Source organism: Ailuropoda melanoleuca, chromosome 4 (genome assembly GCF_002007445.2).
Source record: "Ailuropoda melanoleuca isolate Jingjing chromosome 4, ASM200744v2, whole genome shotgun sequence".
Classification (NCBI taxonomy): domain Eukaryota; kingdom Metazoa; phylum Chordata; class Mammalia; order Carnivora; family Ursidae; genus Ailuropoda; species Ailuropoda melanoleuca.
Window position 1 is genome coordinate 3,902,015 of NC_048221.1, and position 9,598 is coordinate 3,911,612.

Consider the following 9,598-nt stretch of genomic DNA (forward strand, 5'->3'; position numbering starts at 1 on the left):
TGGAAGGAATAAACAGCCCATTTTCTCTGGATTATAACCATGGGCCACAGACGCAGGACTTGAACCCAGTTCTCTCCACTCTCACAGCAGACCTGGTCCCTCCCAGCTTTGGAATAACCAGGACACAGGGCTCAGAAGTAAAGATGGGCAGCAGGGAGGGTACCCCAAATTGCTCTCCATGAATTGCCCTAAAGCAGGCTTCCTCCACCTGGGTGCTGCGGACATTCAGGGCAGCTCACTCTCTGGGGGGTCGTCCTGGGCACTGTGGGGGCTGAGCAGCATCCCTGGCCCCACCCACTCGGTGCCAGGAGTTCCCCTCATGTGACAACCACAGATGTCCCCGGATATCACTCAGGGTCTCCCGGGGGGCACAACTGTCCCTCGGTGAGGGAAAGAACCCTGCCCACCTCCCTGCCTCCCGCACTGCCGTCTGTCCCCGCGGGTGCTGCAGCCCGGGGATGGGAAGACCCAGGGAGCCCGTGCCTTCCGGGCTGGGCCCCACTGGCAGGCGGGAGGCCTGGCTCAGCCTGCCCCGTAGCCGCCAGACCCAAGAAAATTGGATTAACTCGGAGAAGCTGGCCAAGATGATCCGTCATGCCATCTGAAGGACAGCGTATTGATCTCCACGTTGCGAAAAAATTACATGATATCCCTTCTTGTTATTTAAAATGCTGCATAAGCAATTCTGTAATGGAACAGCCCGGCCTGGGTCCAGGAGCTCCCCGGCTGGCCAGCCGCGGCTCTGATCGGGTAGAGGACGGGAGTGTGGCCACGGTGCTGTCGTCCCCTGGGTAATTGATGACCCCGGGAGAGAACAGATCCATTTTGCCAGCGACATGCGCGGCTTTGATTTATTAAAGACATAACAATTATGAAAATAGCTGATTTATAATCAACTCGCCCGGGGCCCTAATTGATTTCGGGGGCAAAATTTAGAATGGGAGGAACTGACACTTTGAGAAAGGGGCCACCTGCCTTGGGGATGGGCTGTGATGGGGTGGCTGGTGGGGCCCGGCCCCAGGGGGCAGGAGGACAGGCCTGGGAGACAGTGGCCTGAGTCTGACCGCATCCGTTGTCAACTCACGAGATGGGCTTCTGGTCAGCTTCGCCTGAGACAGGCAAGCCCCATGGACGTCCCCATTTCCAAAGGACTGAGGCTGCGCCCCCCCCCCCGCCGCCCCGCTCCCACGGAGGCCCGTGTGCCCTATTGTCCGAAAATCCCTCGGCATGCTTTGTGTTTGGAGACCCCCTACTTGCACCCACAGCAGCCATGAGAGCCTGGCACCAGGTATGGAAATGAGTCCGCCCCACCATGTCCAGAAGCTTCTATTCCTTCAGAGCCCCACGTAAGTCTTGCCAAATGTGGCCAATAAACATATAGGAGGCCCAGTTAAATACGAGTTTCAGACGAACAACGAATGAATTTTTAGCATATGCGTAGCCCATCCATATTGGAACACACTTAGATGTAAGAATTATTTTTGACTTCTCTGGGCATTTTGTCTTTTATCTGCCAATCCTACCGCGATATTCAGGACCCCAACAGACCCCACGAGGGCCCATTCTCCTGATGAGGAAGTGGAGGCAGGAAGGTGTTCCACGTCTGCCCAAGGTCACATGGTAGCTGACTTAAGATTCTCACCCAACCCTGGGGTCTGAGCCTTGCCAAGCCTTCCAGATCCTACCCTGCTTTGAGAGGGAAGGGACGGGTTAGGCTGCTTGCAGGGACCGGGTCTGGTGACACATTGCCCCAGTGCAGCCTTATTATTGCTGTGTGCCCTTGAGAAAAGAGCCTTGCCTCTCTGGGCTTGAGTCTCTAGAACTGTAAAATGGGCATGATTGTGGTCTCTCCATCACAGGGGGTTGGGGAGGGTAAAATGGTGTGTGGGCACCCACACCCGGTGAGCACTCAGTCCTCAGGAAGGGTCACCTGGGTCTCCTGGAGCACTAAGAGATGGAGAGAGACAAAGACAGAAAGAGACAGAGAGAAACAAAAGAGAGATGGCAAGAGAAGGAGTCAGACAGAAAGAGTCAGGACAGAAAGAAAGAGCAATAGAGAGACATGCACCCCATTTGGAGATGGGGTGGCCCCGGACGGTGGGAATTAAGTGTACAAATCAGAACGTTCGAGCAGTTGCTATAAGGCAGGCAGAGAGCAAACAAGAAGCCTGTGGGACGCAGAGATCCAGAGCTCACCGCCCAGCGGCCACCCGCACCCGGTCCCCGTGATGGCCCTGCTGAGCAGTTTTAAGTATCGTTAAAGATAAAATAATTTTTCCCCCTCTGAGCCGTGTGATTGACGAGGTAATGGGCCCCACCGACAGGGAGAAGGTCAGGCTGGAATGTAATCAGTTTTTTCCAGAGCGATGCATAAACATGATGGCCCAGAGGCTAGGAAGGGAGGAGGGACTGTGATTGTCCCCAGACACTCTGAGCTCTCAGCTGCACGGCATGATGAGGCCGCAGTGACAGTGGGGGGGGGGGGCTCCTGGAGGAGGTGTGTCTGCAGCCGGGATTGGAAGGACAAGGCATCCCGGCCAGGGGAGACTGCAGAAGCAAAGGTGTGGAGGTGGGACTTGTGTTTCCATGCATTTTCCTGCCCCCACCTCTTCTTACTGTCAGAACACACAGATCACTGCCTCAAACCTTCTGTGGCCCCCAGGCCACCCACCCCAGGCTTCCAATCCTGGCTCTCCCTCTTATCAGCTGTGCGATCTCGGACGGGTCAGCTCCCCCTCCCAGCCTCAGTCTCCTGGTCTGTAAATCAGGATGGGTATAGCCCTTCCCCACCCGTGGGTATGGCCAGAGAACTCAAAGAAAGGAACACTCATAGCAATGCTTTTGGCTGCAAGTAACAGGAAAACCCAAGTTATTCTGCTTTCACATTAAAAAACATTTTTCATTTTATACAACGAATCACTAAGGTCTTTACTCAAAAAGCAACTCTTCCAAGAACCAAGTCGATCAATGCTTCTGCTCTCTCTCTTTTGCCCTTTCCTTTTTTTCTCCCTAGCTCTTAATACATCCTGACTCTGTATTTGTTCATTATCTGCTCCAAGTGTCAGCTCCCCCAGGGCAGAAATTTTTGTCTGTTTTGTTCACATGCTCTCGGTGGCATACAACAGGTGCTCATTAGATGCTTGTTAAATAGATGGGTGGCATGGGGATCCTGGATGGCTCAGTTGGTTAAGCGTCCAACTCTGGATTTCGGCTCAGGTCAAGATCTCAGGGTCGTGAGATCGAGCCTTATGTCGAGCTCCGTGCTGAGCCTGGAGCCTTCTTAAGATTTTCCCTCTTCCTCTGCCCCTCCCCCCTCCTCTCTAAAAATAAACAAGTAAATAAAAATAAATGGATGGCTTACTTATTCATCCAGAGATGATATGTTCAGCTCTTCAAGAACAAGGTCCTATGTTTTCCTCAGTATGGCCACCATAGCTTCTCATAGTCCGAAATGATTGCCGCGGCTGACCCTCCCACCCTCGTTCCAGCCCCAGGAAGGAAGAAGGGTGGAAGGGCAAGGCGCTTCTCCAGAGGACTGTCTCTTTTAAGGAACCTTCTCAGGAGTCCCTCCCCAAATCTCGGTGACCAGAACTCAACCACCTGGCCTCACCTAGCTAGGTAGCTGCAAAGGAGTCTGGGAAATGTAGTCTTTAACAGGCGCCATCCGTCCACCCGCTAAGTCCAGCGGCAGGTGAGGAAGGAGGGGACGATGGGTGGAAGGAGACAGAGCACAGACATTCCTGGACCCGCACATCTGACAATGCCTGCTTTCGTTTTCTCTGGCTGCCATAAAAATTACCACAACTTACGAAGCTCTTAGTAAAATAACAGCAGGAAAATTCATTACCCTACATACTTCTGGAGGTCAGAAGTGAGACACAGCTCTCAGGGGGCTAACACCCAGGTGTCCACAGGGCTGGTTCCTTCTGGAGGCTCCAGGGGAAAACCGTTTCCTGCCTTCTCCAGCTTCCAGAGGCACCCACATTCCTTGGCTCCCAACCCCTCACTCCATCTTCACAGCCAGCAAAGGCTGGCGGAGTCCTCGCACTGCCATCTCTCTGCCTCTCCCGCTCTGGCCGCCCTCTTCCGCGTTTCAGGGACCCTGGGGATTACACTGAGCCCACCAGCACACTCCAGCATATTCTGTCTCTGAAAGTCAGCTGGTTAGTAACCTTCCCGCTGTCCGCTTGATGGCTGCTTGCCGTGCAATCTAATACACGCTGGGGATTACAGCCTTCCCCTTCTTGTGCCTCCACAAAGGGAAAAATTCCACTGCCCCCATTGCCCAGATCAGAACACTGAGGCCCCCAGACACGGAACAACTTGCCTCGGTCTCATAAGTTCCAAAAGCTGGAGTTCGAACCCATGCAAAGCCTGTGTCTCCTTCACCACCGTGTTGTATGGCCACTCTTGTGATTTGTATCATTACTATCAGTGGGGCTATAATAATATTACTATTATCACTCGCCGACCACTTACCACGTCGGCACCAGCCCCCGGGATTCCCGCTTGAGGTGACCCCCTAGAGAAGGGTGTTCCGAAAGAGAGCATGGAGGCACAGGGAGGTCGAAGGGCACTCCAAGGTCAGCCAGCAGGTGGCAGAGCCAGAATTGAACCCAAGTCCATCCGGCTACAGACCTCTGGCCTCCCCGCCACCAAGGAGAAAGCCACGGCCCAACGGAGGCTGTAGAGGACCCTGCCTGGGTTACCCGGCAGGACCAGGGGCCCACGAGGCCCTTTCCCTGGCAGAGGCTGGGGCGGCGGCCGTCATAGGAAGCCGGCCAAGTGCTGAGTCTGCAATGCGACATATCTCCACAAAAGCCACTGGCCGTGTGGCCACGTGGCCCCAGGGCTCTGCAGATGATCAATCTCGCCCCATCCCTCTTGCTGCCTGCCCACCCTCCCGCCTCCACCCTGGCGCCCTTCGTTCCTCCCTCTCCCAGTCTCTGCCCAGCTCCCTGCATCCTGGAGGAGGCATCATGCCAGGGCCACCCAGGCAAGGAGGGTCAGCCCATCCCATCCATCACAAAAACACTCAGCAGCAGGATTCGCCAGCCAGAGAGTAGGGGGTAGGAGCACGAATCATGGGGTTCACAGGCCAGGTCTTCAGCTCAGCTCCTCCTGCACTACTGGGCCAGGAATTAACCTTGCTATGCCTCCGTTTCCTTGTCTGCTAAATGGGTTTGAGGAAAAAGAATCTGCATTGCAGGGTCGATGCGAGGGTTGTGTGAACTACGACAAGCACTTCAGATATCGACAGTAGATAAATCCTGTATTAGGTCCATAAGAGGTTTCAGGAAGGCTTCCTGGAAGAGGCAACATTTGATCTGGGCCTTAAAATACCGGGAGAATTTGGAGAAACTGAGGGGAGGGGGGAGTCCTGGTGGGTGAATGGCTTCAGCAAAAGGCATGGAGGCTGGAAGTTACTTCAGGGTGTTAGAGCAACAGGAGGAGAGAGGGAATAAACCACCCAAAGACCTCAAACACCAGGTGGAAAGAGTTGGGGCTTTGCTGTAGGTAATGAGGAGCCGTGAACAATTCTGGGGTGCCTGGGACTGGGCGGTGACTCAGTGAGGCAGCTGGGGTGGAGGATTAAGGGAAGCATATCAGTGCTCAGAGGCACGGTAAGGTTTCCTGACTTTCCCAGGGCCACAGAACAGGCACGTTCCAGGGCTGGGATTTGAACCCAGGGAGTCCTGCACCGAGGCAGGAGAGCTCCTACCGGTGGTACCAGCTCCAGCCCCGAAGCTGCTTACTCAGCCACTCTTGGCTCTAATGCCTCCCAGGTGTTAGAAGCCGATCCCCTTCCCTACCACCCCAGCAGTCCCTGAACCTTCCAGACTCCAGGACCAGCTGAGATGGTTGTTCAGTGACAGGGGTTCTGTTGATTCCAGAGATCACTTGCTTGGTGCCTGTGATGGGCTGAATTGTGTCCCCCCCCCCAAATTCATATGCGCCAGCCGTAACCCCCAGGACCTCAGAATGTGACTGTATTTGGAAATAGGGTCTTTAAAGAGCTAATTGAGTTAAATGAGGTCATTAGGGTGGGCCCTGATCCAATAGGACTGGTGTCCTTATAAGAAGAGAAGATTAGGACAGAGACACATGCAGAGGGAAGATCACATGAGGACACAGAGAGGACAGCCATTGACAAGCCAAAGAGAGAGGCCTCAGAAAAAAAAACCAATCCTGCCAAGACCTTGGCTCAAACTTCTAGCCTCCAGAATTGTGAGAAAATAAATATCTGGTGTGGAAGCTACCCAGTCTATAGGACTTTGCGATGGCAGCCCCAGCAAACTCACATGGCACCTGCGAGAACAGCTTCACCAGCTCCAGGTCTTGTTTGGTCTGCAGTGACAAACAAACACACAAACAAAGAAACAAACAAAAAATGAATCGGTTCAGATTCTTCTGAAGCAAGAAGACAGCTATTCTAAAAATATAGAGCAGCAGGTATGGTTCGATCCAGGTGCTCAAATCATGCCCAGATCATCTGTTTTCCTTTCTATTAGCTCCATTCTCAGGGAAGTGTTTCCCTCATGGGGATCAGATAGGTGCCAGGAAGACCAGGCTCCCATTCACTCACCAACCTCTGAGGAAAACAAGTGTCTTCTCCCCCATAACAGAACTCTCCCCATAAACCCAGCAGATGTTCAGGAGCTCACTCTGATTGAGCCAACTTGGGTCATGGTGGGTGGCCCTGAGCCAATCACTAAAGCCGGAGGTGCCGTATCTCTGATTGGCCAGTCCTGCATGTCTTTATTGGGCTTTCCCAAAAAGGGACACTGAGGCAAAGATCCGGGGGGTGGAGTGGGACAAATAGTGTATTTGTTGATCCCAGGAAGCGTCAAGGAGAGGAAAGCGAGACCCGGAAGGGAAATGGCCAACACAAGGGTGATGGCGAGCAGGTGGTGTGGAGGGGAGGGGTGTCTAAGATATTGTAGAGAACATGCCTTGGAGTTATCCCAACAGTAGCGTCAGGCAGCTGCCCTATTTGCCCACCGACTCCCCATCTGTAAAGGTTGAGTGCTGCATTAATTCTCTTGCCTTCTGGCCTGGCCTGCCCTCTGCTGAGTGAGCTCCGGCAGCCAGGAAGATATCTTCCAAGAGCAGGTTGCCAGTTTCTGCAGTAAGCAGGCTTGGCACGCAAAGGTGAGCTCAAGAGGATGTGGGTGTGGCTGCTACACAGGGTCGTAGCTTCCCTAGCTGGTGCCCAGGCTGACGCCGACCCTGCCTGAAGCTCGTGAACCAAAAGCAAGACAAGAGAAGGCCCCCTAGGAAAATCCAAGGCGCTGTTCCGGAAGAAGGAAGGATGCAGGATAGGCTAAAGCAAAGATGGTCTAGACACAGTCAGTTCTCCTTCATTCTTCCCACAAATCCCACGTGTTCCCACTGGCTGCCTCTTGACATCTCCCTCAAGTTGTCCAAGACCCCCGAGACCCTTCACGGTCCATGACTCGGTCATGCTTTCAAACATCAGACAGAGAGAGAGAGCCAGATGGTGGGATGGATGGGCCATTCCTGCTGTTACCTCCGTGGTGATGTTGAACAACGGTTTTGGGCAGTCCTGATTCCCTGTCCCTGCTGGTCCTAAGCCAGGTCCTTCCTTGCACACCCCAGTGGGGCTTCAAGGTGACATTCATTCGGTTTACGCTCATGAATGAGTTCAGGTCCCAATCACCAAGCTAAACACCACGACAAGAAAAGCGAGTGAGGTGGGACTTCCATTCCCATTAAGCCTTGCGTTAGAATCCAGTCCCTTCCCTTTATCCTTAGGACGAAGTCCTCACCAGGACACCACCGAGTGCCCTTTCCTGCCCTTAGATCTCCATCCAGGCCACCTCAACTCATCAGAGAGAACCTCAGATGGGAAGGAGCTCTGCACATCCAGGAGTCTGGGGAGAGGTGTATTAGCTAGCTACCGCTGCATAACAAATGGACACAAATTTAGCCGCTTAAAGCAACGATTGTCTATTATCTCACAGTTTCTGTGGATCGAGAACCAGGACACGGTTTAACTACTCCTCTGCTCCAGGATTTCTCAAAAGACTGCAACCAAAGTGTCAGCTGAAGCCACAGCCATCTCCAGGTTCAACAGGACCAGAGTCTGCTTCCAAGTTCAAGAGACCTTGCGTACTTCTGTTAGCTCTCTCGGACCCCAGCTCCCGTGCGACCAACCCCAGGCTAGTCTGCCAGATCCTTGATCTTCACGGAAGATAATCATGGCAAAGAAAAGCCAGTTGTCCCAGCCTGCAGCCAGCTGACCCCCCAAACAAGAGAGTCCAGCCAAGATCCGCAGAGCTGCGTCCCCAGCCCTGAGTTGAGCGCAGAGGCAGGACTGAGGCTGGCGGAGACGAGCTGAATCACCCAGCTAATCTGCAGACTTGCAAACGAACATAAGTGCCCAGTGCTTTTGGCGGTTGGATTGAGGACTGGCTTGACAGATCCAACCTGCTACGGCACCGTCATCACCGTTCGCCACGACCACGGGCTCCCACTGAAATACGAATAAAACTGGGAGGAATCACTCAGTTGGCTCTCCCCAAATAAAGAAGTTCTGCTTCACAGACCTTAGCTGTCTCCTCTCTACAAAGAAAAGGTGGCTGGCAGCTTCTCCTGATTAACAACTGTTAAGTTCCTCCTCACCAGGCAACCCATTAACCTCCTCTTCGGGCCACCTTCCCAGGAGGGCTTGGGAGCCAGGAGATGCTCTTGCAGCCTTGCAGGCTGGACTGGGGACTGGCCCCGGCTCTCGGAACAGCACCCCTCCCTGCCGCCCTATTCCTGGCTCCTTGCCACGGAGGAGGCTCGCTGAGGGTCTGCTCGCCGTTTCTTTCCAACACCTACGGGCCTCTTATGGCAAAGGAGCAATATCTGCTGGAAAAGAGTAGGACGGACGTCAGGAAGCCTCGGGTCAAGGCCCCTTCCGCACTCTGCCATGGCTTGGGTTTGTCACTGTCCAAGAACGCTTGGTAAATACAGGACGTCTCCTGCCCACTCCCCAGGCCCATCCCTGAGCCCCCCTCCTGCTCTCCCCGGACGTCCTTCAAGATCTAGCCCGGAACAGAGCTGCCGGGACCTGTGCCAGCACATCTGGTCTCGTTGGTGGGTCCCGCTGCCCTCCCTGGAGCTACGTGTGTTTAATATCACCCCAGAAAGCAAACGCTCTCAGCCCCGCAGCTCGGTGATCACGAGCATAAACTCTAGAGTGTAGAAAGCTTAGACAGCCTGGGAGGAACAAGGGCGTGATTAGACCTTGAAGGATGACCCACCCATACCTGCACAACGGACTAGAACAGTGCAGAACCCCAGCGTCACCAAGTTACGGTGTTATGGCAGCAAAGCAAAAGTCATGGATACAGTTTCTGTTTGGGATGATAAAAAAAAAAAGAAGAATCTGTGGTCGGATGGGGTGATGATTGCACCACAACGGGAGGTACCCCATGCCACGGCGCCCTGCGCTTAAACATCATTCGGATGGTGAATTTCACTTTATATTTAACCAACCACAATTTGAAAGGGTTGGATGGGGGCGGGGCAGAAGGAAAGGTTTTGCCTCTTGCGGGGTGACCCCACTTTATGCTTCCCACGTTGCAGC